This window comes from Aricia agestis, chromosome 6, assembly GCF_905147365.1.
Source record: "Aricia agestis chromosome 6, ilAriAges1.1, whole genome shotgun sequence".
NCBI lineage: Eukaryota > Metazoa > Arthropoda > Insecta > Lepidoptera > Lycaenidae > Aricia > Aricia agestis.
In genome coordinates this window covers 17,509,466-17,522,957 of record NC_056411.1, presented here as the reverse complement: position 1 = coordinate 17,522,957, position 13,492 = coordinate 17,509,466, and the positions used below count along the sequence as shown (strand labels likewise).

The following is a 13,492-nucleotide window of genomic DNA, read 5'->3' as shown; positions in this document are numbered from 1 at the left end:
GAAATGTTAAATCATTGATAATATAAAATCCAAATTAGCTAAATTCTCATATGCACTTTTTCATTTATAACTTCTCTTGACTACAATATGATATAATATACAATGGGAATAGTCACTAAAACTCAAAAATATAATCCTACATTACTTATAGTACTTATTTCAAAAAGACATAACAAAAATTGCATAACAAACATACTTATTGTTCATAAAACATAATATTTTCATTGGAACTTATATTATTATTACCAAAAATACTTTTGTACCTCAATAATAATAATATTAGTTTTATATTATTACATTTAAAATTTAAAATACATGAGGACTTACTAAAGTCCTCATGTATTTTTAAAAAGATGTGGTCGTTTTAGGGACCTATCAGACAGAGTGGTCATGCATTGAAGCATTTGCGTTGGAGCAGTCAGTGTGTGACTGAGGAGCAATTCTGACACATTCAGAACTCCTCCTGTGTGAGTATATAGAGATACTCACACGGGAGGCATTCTACAACATAATACAACACAAAGAACACAAAACCCTTGACCGCTCTCTGTCTGAGATATCCCAGGCAATTTCCCATAGTTGCAACTTGCAATGCAGTTTCTAATAATTGTTATTGGTTTGCCAAATAAAAGTCTGAAATTATAATATTGTTTTTATCTTTCATCAAAAGTTTGTATTTGAACTCCTTTAATAATAATAAATTAATATTCACACAAGGGATGTTTGATTCATCTTCTTTGATTTTAAGTGACAAGACCTTGTTTAAGATTTCCGCTGTATAAATATGTTTATAAGTATAATATAAAAGAGATTTAACACTTGCCTATCTGATACTAGGTTGATAATAAGGTGTAAGACAAATATAGTACCTATTGATGAAAGCTGTGTATGAATATGTATCTAAGGTAGGTATATTTAAGTGAGAAAATAAATGAAAAAACATTTAAAAACGAGTATTTATTAAATTTCTTTTAATTAAAGCTTTTGAGTGAATATATATTATCTTCCTAGGACTTCGTCATCATTACACTTGCAATTCTTTATTATAAAATGTAGTACTTATAGTATCTCAGTGTTAGCAATCATCCTTTATCCTGAAAAATATTTGGTTCAGCGTACACAGTACTAATAATGTAAAATGCCTTACAAGGCACGAAAAGGGGATTATTAAACTTATAAATTGCCTGTTTATGTTACAATAATACCTATTTGAAAGCTCAAAAAAACGTAGGTGTTCAAGAATGAGTTCAAGTTCAACAAACTATGTTCAACTCATGACATCAACTCTGTTGTAATGCATGTAATTGTAATCCACAAGTTTGATGCATTTCTAAGACTTTTTTATGGTAGATTATTTAGCGTAGGTATCAAATAGGTATAGGATATAATAAACTTATCAATTTCTTGCGTAAAACATAATCTCTATAAACTAAAATAACAATATCTAATTATCTTTTTTTTTGTCTCCTTCTTCTTATTTTTTTTAATTGCCGACTCAGTTAGTTGCCAATGTCAGAGAATTCTTTCTCTAGATCGCCATGCTTGTGATAATATAAACATGAGGGAGTGTTATTTTCTCAGTGTTTTCATAAAGGGCTTATAAAATACCAAAAAAATATAAATAAAACCATTTACACATTTATAATAATTACCTTTAAATACAATAAATCGGTGCAAAAGTAACTATTCCTACATTGACCACGTTATATATTAGAAAATAGTATATTTTATAATAAAAATATCAATCTTTTTTTAAACTATATTTTCATCTTGATTTACAATTTTTCCGTTAGTCATTATGGCTAAGCCATTTCAATTCCTAAAAAAAAAAAACAATTCCGTGAGTCAAATTTGACGTTCGTGTTTGACATTTCTTAATCCAGTTCAGAGACAAATATTACAGGTTAAAACCATTCAGAAGTAAAAGTGGATATGATTCCGAAACAGAACCACTCACTTTACAACTGTTTACATACCTGCGCGGATTAGCTCAGGTTTTGACAAAGTTAATGATAGGGGGGCTGGTCGTTAAAACAATTAGTTGCTTACAAAATAGTATTATTATTTGCCAATAGATGTCAGGAAGAGTCATATTTTTCTGTTTATCGATTATCGATAAAACACGCATAAAAAGACATTTTCTGAAAATGATCGCTAGATCGATTTATCGCCCCCGAAACCCCCCATATACTAAATTTCATGAAAATCGTTGGAGCCGATTCCGAGATTCCAATTATATATATATATATATATATATATATATATATATATATATATATATATATATACAAGAATATATATATACAAGAATTGCTCGTTTAAAGATATAAGATAACATAGGTATTATAGTAATAAACTAATTATGGCGTATTGTTTGTAGAATTATTATTACTCCCAGCGACCTTGTACGCGCAAAATGAAATTGTGCGAGAACCGTACATTTTCCTGCAATAAAATGTAGTACATGTCCCTCTGCGTGGTCTACTCTATATCTGTGCTAAATTTAATCGCAATCGGTTTAGTAGTTTCGGAGCATTTTCGATATAAACAAACAAACTTCTCCTCTTCATAGTATTATACTCCACTCGGGCTAACTTGTCGCTAGCGGTCATTGACTCACTGTCAAAAACTTTTCATTTTCCATATAAACCGCGATTGACAATGAAATGTCAGATATTGTTTATCGTGGTTTTATATGGAAAATGACAAGTTTTTGACAGGAAGGCAATGACCGCTAGCGACAAGTTAGCCCGAGTGGAGTATAGTAATTAGTATACATCAGCGACTCTTGAACTTTTAAGGTGGCGGGACCCTTTTTGACGGACCTCCAAAAAAATAATGTTTTCTAAAAACAATTATTATTATTTATGTGTCGCTAGTGAAGCCCCTAGTAGCCTGAGAATGGCTGGTATAGACAGTAGAACTATCATTACTAATTTGTGATTATTATAATACTAGATGTCCCGCGCGGCTTCGCCCGCGTAAATTAGGAATTTTACAGAAACCGTACATTTTCCCATAAAAAAATATTTTCCCCGTTTTTCCCGCATTTTCCTGAGTTTCTTCGGTCGTATTAGTCTTAGCGTGATAATCTCTAAATAGTATAAAACAAAGTCGCTTTCCGCTGTCTGTATGTGTGTATGTATGCTTAGATCTTTAAAACTACTCAACGGATTTTGATGCGGTTTTTTTTAATAGATTGAGTGTTTCAAGAGGAAGGTTTATATGTATAACATATGCATAATATGGTAGAGAAACACTGATAATTTTAGAGGTTTCTAATGTTATGTCGTAAATAAATTCATTTTTTTGCGTTTATATTGCAAACGCTGGCTAAACCCTACGAGATAGATCAAAATAATGTACTACAGTATTGTACACCTTAATTAGGTAAACAAAAAAGTCCGCGATGGTATATGTCTATTTCTTAGGGATAACTCACAATAGCCATTTTTGTTCTTTACTTTTTACGAAAAATAATGGCTTATTTACGAAGCGATTTTAACAATTTACAACATTAACCCTTATCCAAATAAACATGTTTGGAAGCTAAGACATTAAATGTAGATTATAATTGTCTTTTACACTATACAATTTCGATCAATACTTTAGAAGTTTTCAAACGTATAAACTTACGCGGAATCAAAAAATATGTCGCGCGGCGGCGGCCGAGGGACATAGCGGTTACGGCAGAACCGGCCGGGGGCTCTCATAAGCTTCGGGCTTATGTTATTGTAGTAGATAGTGTATTTCGTCATTGTGTGGTTGTGCAGACGGTAACGCAGAGGAGCAACCACAGCGCTTTCTTTCAGATATTCATTGTTTCTGGTTCTTTGGTTTCTGAATTGTCGATAAAAATATATTTGACTTGCGTTAGAAAAACGGACTTTTGTTTTTGCTTTGCGATTGGGTTATTTGTTGCTTAGGTCGTAGTACAGTGAATGCCAAAAGAGCACGTTCAGCAAGAGATGAAGAATCGTCAACGGAACGTGAGACTCGCCTCAGCCAGAATAGTGATAGAAATCGGATACAGAGAGAAAGAGAATCGTCTGTAGAGCGTGAGGCTCGCCTCAGTCGGAAAAATGATAGAATTCGGATACAGAGAGAAAGAGAATCGTCTGTAGAGCGTGAGGCTCGCCTCAGTCGGAAAAATGATAGAATTCGGATACAGAGAGAAAGAGAATCATCTGTAGAGCGTGAGGCTCGCCTCAGCCAGAATAGGGATAGGCATCGAATACAGAGAGCAAGAAAATCATCCGCACAGACACATAGCAACACCGAACAAAACGAACAACCAAACAGCCACAGACCCGAGAGAGTAACTAATTCATGGGTAAATAAAGAAAATTCTGCCAATTTTTGCGAAACTTTTATCGTTTACGCAGCACAATAGGAAAAATCACCCGATTTTGAAACATTCTTCATTGGTGCTCCGCTTCTATTGGTCTTAGCGTGATAATATATTATAGGCTACATCCTACTAATATTATAAAGGCGAAAGTTTGTTTGGATGTATGGATGTGTGGATGTTTGTTACTCTTTCACGCAAAAACTATTGAACGGATTTTAATGAAACTTTACAATAATATGGCTTATACATCAGAATAACACATAGGCTACAATTTTAACCGACTTTCAAAATGGGGGAGGTGCTATGTTCGTTTTCTTATATTCAACGATTACTCCGCCGTATGTTACCCGATTTTTATATTCACAAAAGTGGTGATCTGATGAAGGATCCATAAGTAATCGAGGGAACTCCTCAAAACTTATAGGGAAACGTGTGGTGACTTCGGTTACGTGAGAAGTATTCTAAGCATATGCTACCAACAAGTAAGATTTTGCACCGAGATATACCTGGTATACCGTGGTTCGGAAGGTGCTGAGAGAACTCTTGATTCTTTATAGATACAAGTTTGGGAGTTTCGGCGTTGTTTTAAGAACAGGAACCATATGCTACTATGCAAATTACATTCATCATCATCATCATCATCATCATCATCATCACTACCATATTATACCATTTCATAGTCTTTTAGATCGAGACTCGAGTTTGTCAAGCGATAATTAAAAAAAATCTTTATTTTATGTCTAAAAATAGTTTGACGACCTCTGTGGCTCAGTGGTGAGCGCGTTGGTAGCTCAAGCCGGAGGTTGCGGGTTCAAATCCCGCCGACGGAACAAAAAGTTTTCAAAGTTCCTGGGTCATGGATGTGTATTAAATATGTGTATCATATAATAAAAATCTTAAATATATGTATAGTATAAAAGTATTAAATATATTTCCGTTGTCTGGTACCTGTAACACAAGTCCATCAGGTACTTACTAATATAACAACATTGAAGAGTATGTTTGCTTGAACGCGTCAATCTCAGGAACTACAGGTCCGATTTAAAAACTTATCTCAGTGTTAGATTGATCATTTATCGAGTAAGACTATAGGCTATATTATATAATATATTATCACGCTAAGACTAATACGACCGAAGAAACTCAGGAAAATGCGGGAAAAACGGGGAAAATATTTTTTTATGGGAAAATGTACGGTTTCTGTAAAATTCCTAATTTACGCGGGCGAAGCCGCGCGGGACATCTAGTATATTATATAATATAGCCTATAGTCTTACTCGATAAATGATCAATCTAACACTGAGATAAGTTTTTAAATCGGACCTGTAGTTCCTGAGATTGACGCGTTCAAGCAAACATACTCTTCAATGTTGTTATATTAGTAAGTACCTGATGGACTTGTGTTACAGGTACCAGACAACGGAAATATATTTAATACTTTTATACTATACATATATTTAAGATTTTTATTATATGATACACATATTTAATACACATCCATGACCCAGGAACTTTGAAAACTTTTTGTTCCGTCGGCGGGATTTGAACCCGCAACCTCCGGCTTGAGCTACCAACGCGCTCACCACTGAGCCACAGAGGTCGTCAAACTATTTTTAGACATAAAATAAAGATTTTTTTTAATTATCGCTTGACAAACTCGAGTCTCGATCTAAAAGACTATGAAATGGTATAATATGGTAGTGATGATGATGATGATGATGATGATGATGATGAATGTAATTTGCATAGTAGCATATGGTTCCTGTTCTTAAAACAACGCCGAAACTCCCAAACTTGTATCTATAAAGAATCAAGAGTTCTCTCAGCACCTTCCGAACCACGGTATACCAGGTATATCTCGGTGCAAAATCTTACTTGTTGGTAGCATATGCTTAGAATACTTCTCACGTAACCGAAGTCACCACACGTTTCCCTATAAGTTTTGAGGAGTTCCCTCGATTACTTATGGATCCTTCATCAGATCACCACTTTTGTGAATATAAAAATCGGGTAACATACGGCGGAGTAATCGTTGAATATAAGAAAACGAACATAGCACCTCCCCCATTTTGAAAGTCGGTTAAAATTGTAGCCTATGTGTTATTCTGATGTATAAGCCATATTATTGTAAAGTTTCATTAAAATCCGTTCAATAGTTTTTGCGTGAAAGAGTAACAAACATCCATACATCCACACATCCATACATCCAAACAAACTTTCGCCTTTATAATATTAGTAGGATGTAGCCTATAATATATTATCACGCTAAGACCAATAGAAGCGGAGCACCAATGAAGAATGTTTCAAAATCGGGTGATTTTTCCTATTGTGCTGCGTAAACGATAAAAGTTTCGCAAAAATTGGCAGAATTTTCTTTATTTACCCATGAATTAGTTACTCTCTCGGGTCTGTGGCTGTTTGGTTGTTCGTTTTGTTCGGTGTTGCTATGTGTCTGTGCGGATGATTTTCTTGCTCTCTGTATTCGATGCCTATCCCTATTCTGGCTGAGGCGAGCCTCACGCTCTACAGATGATTCTCTTTCTCTCTGTATCCGAATTCTATCATTTTTCCGACTGAGGCGAGCCTCACGCTCTACAGACGATTCTCTTTCTCTCTGTATCCGAATTCTATCATTTTTCCGACTGAGGCGAGCCTCACGCTCTACAGACGATTCTCTTTCTCTCTGTATCCGATTTCTATCACTATTCTGGCTGAGGCGAGTCTCACGTTCCGTTGACGATTCTTCATCTCTTGCTGAACGTGCTCTTTTGGCATTCACTGTACTACGACCTAAGCAACAAATAACCCAATCGCAAAGCAAAAACAAAAGTCCGTTTTTCTAACGCAAGTCAAATATATTTTTATCGACAATTCAGAAACCAAAGAACCAGAAACAATGAATATCTGAAAGAAAGCGCTGTGGTTGCTCCTCTGCGTTACCGTCTGCACAACCACACAATGACGAAATACACTATCTACTACAATAACATAAGCCCGAAGCTTATGAGAGCCCCCGGCCGGTTCTGCCGTAACCGCTATGTCCCTCGGCCGCCGCCGCGCGACATATTTTTTGATTCCGCGTAAGTTTATACGTTTGAAAACTTCTAAAGTATTGATCGAAATTGTATAGTGTAAAAGACAATTATAATCTACATTTAATGTCTTAGCTTCCAAACATGTTTATTTGGATAAGGGTTAATGTTGTAAATTGTTAAAATCGCTTCGTAAATAAGCCATTATTTTTCGTAAAAAGTAAAGAACAAAAATGGCTATTGTGAGTTATCCCTAAGAAATAGACATATACCATCGCGGACTTTTTTGTTTACCTAATTAAGGTGTACAATACTGTAGTACATTATTTTGATCTATCTCGTAGGGTTTAGCCAGCGTTTGCAATATAAACGCAAAAAAATGAATTTATTTACGACATAACATTAGAAACCTCTAAAATTATCAGTGTTTCTCTACCATATTATGCATATGTTATACATATAAACCTTCCTCTTGAAACACTCAATCTATTAAAAAAAACCGCATCAAAATCCGTTGAGTAGTTTTAAAGATCTAAGCATACATACACACATACAGACAGCGGAAAGCGACTTTGTTTTATACTATTTAGAGACTATATCTTACAATAATTACAGCTGTATCTCATAATGAAGATCATAATAATATATAATGTAGTGTGTAAGTTTATCGATTATTGTTAATGTTAAAATGTTACTTGGAAAAATCATAAAGCCACTAAAATATTTAAAATGTCTTAAATATTACATAATTCTTATGCAACAAGACTCTAATAAATTAAGTTATTTGCGATGCAATAACTTATTAAATTTTATGGTAGCTCGTAATAAATAAAAAATATTTTATAGTTAACGAACAAGAATTGCATCTTATTTCATCTTTAAATAAATTAAGCATATTATCATGGAAAAGTCCCAATTTTGTTTCCAAATGATAATAATTATCAACTTAATGACCTGGTGAACTTTTTATCATTTTTCTTCTAATATAAACCTTTTCTGAACTTCCACGAACATTTCAAGACTGAAATTAGCTACATCAGTGCAGTTGTCCTCGAGTTTAAGGGAGAAAAAAAAACTCCTTTTTGGAAGTCAGTTAAAGACTTCCAAAAGGAGGAGATTTTTTTTTCTTTTTATACTGATTTTTTATTTAAGTATTTAATAATAAATACTTAAATAAAAAATCAGTATAGACATTTAATTAACCGACTTTTAAAGGCTCAAATTGATAATAATATCAATTTGAGCCTTTAAAAGTCGGTTAATTAAATGTCTATAATGTGCGCAGATCCTTCTGGGCAAGAATGGCTCCAGTGTGGCACCAATATTTCACACAGGTTGAGATATCAGATACGCGTCCTTCACATAATATCATAACAAAAAGAGGAAAAATGTTAATTTATCTGAATATAGTACAAATAAACCCTGAAGTATACCTAATATGTGAAATAAGTTCCTCTCATACTTACATCTCTTTAATATTATGAAACTTGGCACAGTCTAATAATTGTTTGTTAAACCTGAAATTTTAAGCTACAAAACTGAGATGGAATATCATAATATGGAGATCTTTTGAGTTTCGGGTATAGACTAAGGAAAATCGTCTATGGTCTCGGGCATAGACTAAGGAAAATATACTTTCTTTATTCTATGCCCAAGTACATAGGTTAGTTTTAATCTGGAGTAATTTAATTTCTATATATTTTGTTAATATTTTATTTATACTTAACTTAAATGTTTATTTTTATGACGTTTTTTTTTCGATTCGAGTTTATCGAGATTCGAGGCACAAAACTTATTTTCCATTCCTCATTATTTTGATTGTATAATGTGGTATAATGTAACATTAGCGATTAGAAATACCCCGGTACTTTGCTTCACAGAATGTAATCCCCATAAAAATAAAGAAGGGATTCATAAAATTAAATAAATGTACTTAAACTTAACCGCCGTACTCAGAGACATTTAATCCGATTAAACTTCAATTGAATGAATAGTTTGACAGATAGTGTATGGGGCTTATGTCAAAATTTTGAATTAATTACATAATATAAGTAATTAACGCTCCACTTTGAGTGCGACAGTAAGGATTGTCAAAAAAGTTAATTCTTTTTTTTAGGGTTCCGTACCCAAAGGGTGAAAACGTAATAATTAGCTAGATCGATTCATGGCCCCCGAAACCCCCTATGTACTAAATTTTATGAAAATCGTTGGAGCCGATTCCGAGAATCCAATTATATATATGTTACTGCTAATAGCCGAAGTGCGGCTACACCTACTTTTACCCGGCTACAACTAGGTGCAGCCCGCCACATGCGGTTAAACTTAGGTATAATATCCTACTTATCTTCGGTTACAACTAGGTTTAGCCCTCATTATAGCGGCTAGTACTAGGTGCTGCCACACATTGTTGGTTAAACTTAGGTGCATCCTATTTATTATCGGCTAGAACTAGGTTTTCAGTTCAGTTGTTTTGAGATTCAAACATTCAAGGCAAATAGGATACACCTAAGTTTAACCATCGGTGTGTGGCTGCACCTAGTTTTAGCTGCTATAATAAAGGCTAAACCTAGTCGTAACTTCGGTTACAACTAGGTTATCTTCGGATAAGTAGGATATACCTAAGTTTTACCGCATGTGGCGGGCTGCACCTAGTTGTAGCCGGATAAAACTAGGTGTAGCCGCACTTCGGGTATAAGCCGTAACATATAAGTACATACAAGAATTGCTCGTTTAAAGAATATATAAGATATTAAAATAAAATAAAAATTTAAGAGGGGTTCCCAAACAAAAACACTATTTTTGGCCTATTTTTATTTAAAACGGTACGGAACCCTTCGTGCGCGAGCCCGACTCGCACTTGGCCGATTATTTCTTTACACAAAATAAGGGAGGAAACAAGCAAATGCATCACCAGATGGGAAGCAACTACCGTCGCCCAATGACACTCGCAACATCAGAAGAGTTGAGTTGTCGGCACGTTGTCGGCCTTATATAGGGTTGCCATCACCCAAAATTCCCTTCGCCGGGAATTTTGTCGTGCCGTGACGACAAAATTCCCGGATATTTGGCCGAAATGTGGTTATTTCCCCGGACACCTCTTAAACAGTATTTACGATAACGTCTTGCTAATTTATGCTTTTCCAACAAGAATTTGTAAAAAATCGTGTGTATGCTTAGCGAGTTTTTATCTTTCGTTTGTTGCTGCATGACATAAACGTTAAATTTCTCTCATCAAGTGTTTGGATTTCACCCGGACACTTTTCAAAAAACCGGCCGGACGCACCCCGGACGCCCTTCAAACTAGGACAAATCCGGGGAAACCCGAACGGATGGCAACCCTAGCTTTATACGCTCTCTTCCGAAGGATTGCTGGTGGTATTGGTCCTGATTCCTGAAATACTGCTGGCGACAGTTCGTTCCAGAGTTTATTCTCCTGCCCCCAATACATACATAAGACATCTTTTATAGCTATTGGTCAATCTTCGTACATATTGTATCATCCTAAATGTGAGTACCCTACATACGTTTTCCTTCCTCATTTTAGGGTTTTTTTTCAACATCGTCAGAATACTAAGTCCGACGCATGTACATGTTTTATTCAACTTACTATTGTTATTCAATACTATTGTAGTGTACGTCTGTAGTTCCTCGTATTTATTTGGTTTTTCCGATAAAACATCTTAATAGGCTCTATTAACATGGGCACACTGAGGGATTTAATGACCACTTTACTGTAATTTAATGAAGATTTTTATGTTAAATGTTAAAATTAAATAGTAAATATCTTGTGTACTTATTTATTTTGGTAGGTATGTAGGTACTAGGCAGTTATGTACTTATTCTCCATTTCAAATAATTGTAATCTAAACAAAGCTGAAAAATGGGCATTAATCATAATGCTACCAATTTAAATATTAAGTTGTTACTATGAAGGAACTGGCGAACTAGAACCGGATTGAGAAAAAATTACACAGTGGCTAAAAATAGTATCAACTTACTACTACTACAACTGAACTAATCTGATTTTGTTTGAAAATTGACTTTTGAAAGCCTTCCGGTTTTGATTGAAAAATCAAAATATGTACCTATTATATTAATGACTAGCTGTTACCCGCGACTTCGTCCGCGTCAAATGTAAAATAAAAAAGTAAAAATATGTCCTCCTCTTTTTTGGAAGTCGGTTAAAAAGTAACCTTAGTTACTCCTTATTACATCAGCTATCTACCAATAAAAGTCCCGTCAAAATCGGTCCAGCCATTTCGGAGATTAGCCGGAACAAACAGACAGACATAGAGACAGACAAAAATTCTAAAAATTGTTATTTTGGTGTAAGTACCGTCTAAATATTCATATGCATGTGGTAAACAACGGTTATTTTAATATTACAAACAGACACTCCAATTTTATTTATATGTATAGATTGACGCAGATGGATCAAGAGAAGATATTACGATTCGAAACAAAATATTATGCTTTCGCACTCTGGTGGACTTATCCGATTTTGTTCGTCAGCTCCTCATTATGAAGATATAAAATAGCCAATGAATTAGGTCAAATTTTAATTTGGTCTAAGACTCAAAGCATCTCCATACCAAATTTCAGCAAAATCGGTTCAGCGGTTTAAACGAATGAAGAGGTAACAGACAGACAGACAAACTGAATTGAAACGGAGAGTTGGAACAATGAATCGAGGCGTGGAGATAAGAGTCATCAATAGACGTAGGGCGCAGTCAAGGTCGGGGAACGACCGCGTTACGTAATAGTGACGTCACTGCGGGAGGCTTGCCGCGCGGCAACACATCGACTATTTCAATACACAACGTATAGACCGTGTGGCCTAATGGATAAGGCGTCGGACTTCGGATCCGAAGATTGCAGGTTCGAGTCCTGTCACGGTCGACAGAACTTTTTTGTATTTTTTTCTGTACATTAAGTTAGTTTTATAGCATTTGTTTTAAAAAAATGTAGTAAACATTGGTTTAAAAAATATATTTTTGAAATACTTTCTTTGTACTTTAAAACTTGAGGAGTCGAAGTTTCGCGAGTTTTACCAACATATAATATTTCTAGATAATATAGATTATAGAGCATATTATATGGCTACAGCATAAAAATAAAACTTAAAGTTAACAATTAGGTCATACAAGACTTAGTCAAGTCTTACGCCATACTTAATGTATGTATTTTGATTTTTAAGTGTATAATATGACGCAATTCCGGTTAAGTACCTTGTGTTCGGTATTCTATCCTCGTATAAGGACATTGTTTGAGGATAAACAAAACATTTGGGTTCTACAAAAGACGTAACAGAAATAAATAAATAAATTACCTGTTATGGTTATTCATTATTGGTTTCTGTGATAAAAGGCAATTGATTCTTAATGGTCATGGAATGAAAAAAAATAATTTATGGAGGTCTCAGGTACCCATAAATACCTTTATCATAGTATAGTATTTTCTTTTATACTTATATCCTACTATCCTTCCTACTAATATTATAAAGGCGAAAGTTTGTTTGGATGTTTGGATGTGTGGATGTATGGATGTTTGTTACTCTTTCACGCAAAAACTACTGAACGGATTTTAATGAAACTTTACAATAATATAGCTTATACATCAGAATAACACATAGGCTGCAATTTTAACCGACTTTCAAAATGGGGGAGGCGTTATGTTCGTTTTCTTATATTCGACGATTACTCCGCCGTTTGTTAACCGATTTTCAACATTTTTCTTTTGGTATATAGGGTATCATCCCAATTTCGTTTTATATTCACAAAAGTGGTGATCTGATAAAGGATCCGTAATCGAGGGAACTCCTCAAAATTTATAGGGAAACATGTGGTGACTTCGGTTTCGTGAGAAGTATTCTAAGCATATGCTACCAACAAGTAAGATTTTGCACCGAGGTATACCTGGTATACCGTGGTTGGGAAGGTGCTGAGAGAACTCCTGATTCTTTATAGATACAAGTTTAGGAGTTTCGGCGTTGTTAGCATATGCTACTAATTATATTCATCATCATCATCATCATCACTACCATAATATTATACCATTTCATAGTCTTTTAGATCGAGACTCGAGTTTGCCAAGCGATAATTAAAAAATC

General features: G+C 34.6%; 1 long non-coding RNA gene and 1 other non-coding gene across 2 annotated transcripts in view; both read left to right on the top strand.

Moving 5' to 3' along the window:
* The first annotated feature begins 1,780 nt into the window (after positions 1-1,780).
* The window catches only part of LOC121727876, a 28,385-nt gene continuing 16,673 nt past the window's right edge, over positions 1,781-13,492 (top strand). Inside the window, exons 1-2 of the long non-coding RNA XR_006035739.1 lie at positions 1,781-1,792; positions 12,420-12,427. This is a non-coding gene — a long non-coding RNA (uncharacterized LOC121727876). The remainder of the gene's footprint in view (positions 1,793-12,419; positions 12,428-13,492) is intronic.
* Positions 12,210-12,282, top strand: Trnar-ucg. The gene has a single exon. It is a non-coding gene; the product is annotated as a tRNA-Arg (tRNA).